The sequence below is a fragment of the Crinia signifera genome, chromosome 3, assembly GCF_055691185.1.
Source record: "Crinia signifera chromosome 3, ASM5569118v1, whole genome shotgun sequence".
Classification (NCBI taxonomy): Eukaryota; Metazoa; Chordata; class Amphibia; order Anura; family Myobatrachidae; genus Crinia; species Crinia signifera.
Window position 1 is genome coordinate 162,640,721 of NC_139219.1, and position 6,472 is coordinate 162,647,192.

Here is a 6,472-nt window from a genome sequence, read left to right on the forward strand (position 1 = left end):
GGCTCTCCGCTCACGAGATATCAGTTTAGTTGGATGATGCGCAAATGCCTGGCAGGGCTGGGCTTGTGTCCTGGGGAGTTTGGTACCCACTCCTTTAGAATCGGCGCCGCAACTACAGCTGCGGGCTCTGGCTGGTCAGTTAAGGATATTAAGAAGCTAGGGCGTTGGCGCTCCGCGACCTACAGAAAGTACATCTGCCCTAACCTCATGATCTAATGTCTGTGTGTCTGCAGTGTGAGCTGAGTGGTTGTACTCCTGTGTTACCCCTACCCATCAGTTACCTACTCGGGGATTAGCTACGCTCTGTTGTTGGGCCAGCGTCCGGAGTTTTCACGCTTTTTTACCTGACCTGACGGACTGAATTCGGCTCATTTTAATTCGGCTAATTCGGCACCAATTAAGAGTCCCTCAGCAGGTCTTGACGTTTTTTCTCCGGCCGAGTAATCCCCTGTTTTCCTTTACCTATCCAATTCCCTTACCTACCGATGTTTGTCTCTTCCCTCTCGTTACCAGGAGTGACTTCAATTGTGATTGAAGTGGTTCTATCGCACCAAATTTGTGCGCCAATCCAAATTATTTTTTCTTTTGGCAGACCCTCCTAAAATGTACCTGTTGATAGACTAAACCTGATTGAATTAAGATAAGCATTATCTAATACCCCCTTTTAAATAATTTTCCCCATAGGTTTGGGCTTCGATCGTCTCAAAGTATGGATAGTGGGCCACTCATTCGTATATTGGGCGGCCAGACTCGTGGCAACGGGCGGTGGGCCCATCTTTTTGTGCTCCAACATGATAAGGTGGTTGAGAGTAAGAGGAATGTCCTGGCGCGAGCTAAGGGCCTTCCTCCTGATGAAGGTGAGATTGTTTGGTTTGCCTGAAATATTGGTGATCCATTTGGGAGGAAACGATCTTGGGAAAATGTCCCAGTTGGAGCTGAGAGCATTGATGTTGTGTGACCTGGCTGCTATAAAAGATGCATGGCCCTCATGCTTTATAATCTGGTCATTTGTTATCCCTAGGTTGTGTTGGAGGGGTGCCAGGGATTGCAAGGCCATAGACGAGTCCAGAAAGAAATTGAACTCTGCAGTAGCGAGATGGGTTCTGGGGGCAGGTGGCGCCATTGCCACACGAGCGTATTAGGTTTAGGTACCACCAGCTCTTCAGGCCCGACGGAGTTCATTTGGTTAAGGAGGGTCTGGTTATGTTCATTGAGGATATACTGATGGTTTTAGACTCAGTAGTTTAGTTTGGTGGCGGGGCGGGGTCCCCGGGATCGGTGCCCCCGCTTTGGCGGGAAAGAACGGCAAGTTAGGAGTTTTTTAGGCGTTTGTGGTTTGAAGTTTATGGCGTATTTGGTATCTTTCGGTGCGCTTGCCCCTCATTGGCTTAGGCCTTTGCTAGATTACCCGACCGGGGATAGCAAGCCCACCCGGCTGGGTGGGCAGCCAATGTGTGGGTGGAGTGGAGACCGTTTCCTTTGTTAGGCCAAATTACGTATGTTGGTTTGGGGGTGGAGATTAATAGTAGCCGTTCTTTCTTGGCCACCATTTAATAATAAAATAAAATAAAAATAAAATAAAAATAAAATAAAAAAGAAAATAAAAACAAAAATTAGTTTAAAAAATCATTTCTTCAATAAATTTCAGCTAACAAATTTCTGCCAAACCATGTCTCCGTGTCTTCATTTCTTTAATAGAGTGTTAAGATTACAGATGTCAACTTTATCATGCAAGGGTCACACATCCGCTATTGCAAGGTTTAACTGGCTTCTTCAGGATGATCGCAACAGTGGTGATTGCATTATTATTGGAGATAGATAACCTGTACAAATATTTCTAAAAGGTATACCCTTAGCGCAGAGTGTACACTGCAAGGTGAAACCCCCCCCCCCCACACACACACTGGGGAGAGTGCTTCCAGCACAGACTTATCAATACCGATATTTATATGACCAAAGAACAATAAGTGAAAAGCGTAGGTTACGTACTTTTTCCGTAACTTGCGTACCCTTTATTCCTAGCTACATGCGAACAAAACGTAGCGCAGCGTAGCGTACCTTTACCGTGTATTGTACAGTACTTAGTCTCTAATCTGTGAATACACTTTAAGGACAATGTCCGTAATACACCTTATCGCTAGATGCGAATAATTAGACGAGACCACGATATAAGAAGTGAGGAGATAGATTCTCCGTAAATAGTGTATTTAGTCCCTGCCTAGCGGACAAAAGGGGATTACAGAAAGAAGAAAATACAGGGTAACACGTGATACAATTTTCTAACAATAATAATACAATTTAAACACTACTATGGAAAGAAAACAGGCACAGGATACAATCAGCCAACAATACAATATAAGAAAGTACAGGGAATGCAACCGTTTACCGTCTCAAATATGCACAGCGCAGTCCGGTCGGAGCTTGCTATATTCAGATTGAACTATAGCCCGGTCAATGGTAAGGGATAGAAGCAGTGCCGAAGTGACCGAGGCAGCCCAGGGTTAGCTATCTTATAGGGTCAGAAGGGGGAGGTCAAAGGCCATTCCTATTGGTCAGGGTTCGAATGTCCAGTCCTCAGTGATTGGGGCAAAGTATTACACCTGGTTTGCATAGGTGCAGGGGGAGTGAACTTTGGAGTCCTTTGTGTGTTGGAATCGTCGTAAATAGCAACAAGAACCGGTTATATCTAGATTCTTTTGTCACACACATTTTAACAGAAATAGTCCTTGAAATATAGATTTTGTCCGTAATTATCGGACCATGTGATTTGCGAAAACTTCGCAACGACCGGAGTACTGAATCGTGGGGGGGGGGGGGGGAGTTGGAGGGGGGGTCGCTGGGGGGTGCAGCGAATTGCGGGTGGGGGGTGGGTGCCGCGAATTGCGGGGGGCGCGGGGGGTTGCAGCGAATCGCGGGAGGGGGGTCGCGGGGGCAGTTGCCGCAAATCGTTGGAAGGGGGTCACGGAGGCGGGGGTTGCGCGAATCGTGGGAGGGGGGGTCGCGGGGTGTCACGAACCGCGGGAGGTGGGGTCGCGGGGGTCACGAACCGCAGGAGGGGTGGTCGTGAATCGCTGGAGGGGGGGGTCGCGCGGGGGGGGTGCCGCAAATTGCCACAAGAAAAAATCAACACAGAAAGGCCAACACATGTAAATGTTGACATAAGTATGGCGAATCGCGGGAGGGGGGGTCACAGGGGGGGTGCCATGAATCGCGGGAGGGGGGGTCGCGGGGTTGTGCCGCGAATCGCGGGAGGGGGGCGGGTGTTTTTGCCACGAATCGCTTGAGGGGGGGGGGCGCGCTTACCTGGTGGCTGTGGAGTAGGTTCCTGGGGAGGCAGAGGGTGTCTGGCACTGTGGGCTCACTGGGCTGGTTCTCTGTCATGTGAGTCAGAGGCTCCACCCAGCGTTACAGACACACTCACACACTTTGAGTGACAGATGTAGCCAAATACTGTATATAAGAGATTCATGTATTTAAATGGTTGTATTATTGTAATGATATATTTTGGTAAATTTTGCAAGTATTGATAAACAGTGCTGCATACCTCCCAACATTTGGAAATGTTGGGAGGTAATGTGAAAGAGGGACAGTATGCCGCGGCGCCAAAGGCGGTGTGGCTTACTCCCTATGTGGGTGTGGTTTGTAACACCCACTGGGCGTGTCTTGACCTGGCTGATATATAACTATATCAAGCCATAAATGTTATATTATAATCTATTTGTATATATATTATATATATTATATATATAATATAATTAATAAAGTGCTTACTTACAGGCAGCTGCACTAAATAGCCAGTCCCAGCATACAGTCTGCAGCCACTGAAATCCAGCCCATCTGCAACCTCCTGATTATTCACTGCACTGTGTGAGGGGCGTAGCTGGATGGCATGCTAGTGTTCCGTGTCATAGAGGGGGCATGGCCAAAGCAGAAAGTGCTCTGCTTCTCGGTTCATCAGAAGGCGAACTATCACTACATTGCTTGGATGGCGCGCGCATGCGCCAAGCGGCAGCGTTACGCTGCACTGCCGGGGATACATTCCACCACTGATTATATCAGCAGATACGTACCTCCTAACCCTCCCCACGCCCACGGGACACTGCGGTCCGCGGGTGGGACAGGCCCTGGAAAACGGGACTATCCCGCTAAAATCGTGACAGTTGGGAGGTATGGACTGCTGCCTGCAATATTGGATTTTTTATTTCCAACTATTCACTGTGATATTTCTTTTTTCGGTACTTGTTTCCTAGCACGGCGCCACCGATTTTAATTGTATTGATCGGGCCGCAAAAATCGCGTCAATCACATCGCATTCCAACCAAATCGCATGCGATGCGATCGACGCAAGTTTTACATTGGAATCAATTTAAAATGTTCCCTGACCCAATTTTACATTGATTTCAATGTAAAAAGCCCCAAAACCCCCCATTTTGATAGTAACCCCCCCCCCCCCGATGGGTGAAATGGCCCTCCATTGTTAACGCCACCCCACTATTGACGCCAACCCGAAGCGTGACGAGCGCAGCGAGCCCGCGAGAGGCGGCGGTGCGCGTCCTCCGACCTTTTCATACCCCCACTATCCACGTCGACTTTATATAGTGTGGCGAGCCACTGAGCCCGAAGCGTGGCGAGCGCAGAGAGCCCCGCGAGGGGACTTGCATTACTTCACAGGTATATGCGTCCCCTCGCGGGGCTCGCTGTGCTCGCCACACTATATAAAGTCAACTCCACGCCAACGTGGATAGTGGGGGTATGAAAAGGTCGGAGGACGCGTACCGCCACCCCTCTCTATAGGAAAATTGCGTTGATCGCGTCGGTCATAATGTATCTGACAAACGTTATGCCAGTACAACAAATTCCACTTGCTATTTGACCTTGTGTGAATTCCTGACATAATAATCATCTAAAAAGATTTTAAAACTTCTTGTTGTATTACTAGGGATACTCAGGAGCACTGGTAGCACAATAACTAAGCACTGCTGCTGCCGCTTTACCAAAGTTGTGTACCTTGGACTCTAGGCATTGGCAGTTTTTATATGTTATATGTTGTTTTGACTTGTATGTTTTTTAATACATTTTTGTTATGAAGTGCACTTCTGAAAAAATCCTTGATATGAATTATTGTGTGTTTTAAAAAATGTCTATTGGATAAAGTACTGTATGGATTAGTATCTAAGGCCTCGTACACACCAGAACGATCACGATCGTGCGTCGATCGTGAACCGATTTGCTGTGAACTTCTCGGGAGCGCTCCCCCAGGCCCAGACTCACGATTTGCATAGATGGTGTATTTTTTTACTTACGATCGTCAAACGATCGCGAGTCGTTTGCGATGGTCGTCCGACTGTCGTTTTGGTGCATCGTGTGTGCACAGTGACTGTCGTTTTTGAAATTTAAATAATGGGCAGGACTAGTTGTGGGGGACAAATAACAGCAGCCATTTTAGATCTGTGCATTTGTGCTTTGTGACTAGTGAGGCTTGGTGTATACCTGCTGAACGCTGTACATAGCTGTTTGCTCTGCTTTGTTTTTGCCTGGCATTACAAAGTGTGCTTTTCCTGTGTCCATTATGCAGTCTGCAGTGATGGATTCTTACCAGCAAGATTTTCTGCTTTCCTATGCTGTGCTCAGGGTGAGGCAGCTGAGGGCCCAGCGTAGAAGAGCTAGGTCATGCTGGACCAAGCAGTGGCTGCTGAGCCGTCAGGCTCGTTCTCACATGCCACTGCTCCTGGAAATTCGTGAGAATAATCCCAATGATTATAGGAATTTCTTACGTTTGGATGATGCCACCTTCCATGAGTTGCTGCGTCTCGTCACCCCCCACATCCAGAAGCAAGATACCAAGTATCGCATGGCTATACCTGCTGAGGAGCGGCTGGTGGTGACCCTGAGGTTTCTGGCTACAGGACGTTCTCTGGCTGACCTGAAGTTTGGATCCCTCATCTCCCCGCAAGCTTTGGGCCTCATCATCCCCGAGACCTGCAAAGCAATCGTGAAGGTACTGCAGCACGAGTATTGCAAGGTAAGGAAAAATACACCACACACTTGTAGTGAAAACATATAATGTTTTATTAAAATAAATCAAACTTTGACATCCACACATTTTTAGTTTTCCTTTTTTTTGTGGATTAAATACAAATGGTACAAAAATAGAACCCATTGATACGCATAACTGCAAACTGTTCCAAAGTGCAATAACATGTCCAAAAATATATAAAACATTTCACTTTTCTGCCTTGAGGTACGGAGCAGTAGAACACACAGTGCTTGTGGCGCAGATAATCAAAGTACCTTCATGCACACGCGGTGCATAGTGCAGAAGCAGTGGTCCCGGCCCCTTTGCTCCGCACCATGCGCCACGTGAGCAAGGGCTTTATCTGTGCCACAAGCATCATGTGTCATACTGCTCCATGCATGTGCAAATGGCAAAAGTGTCATTTTAGAAACATTAGGTACGCATAATATAAAAATA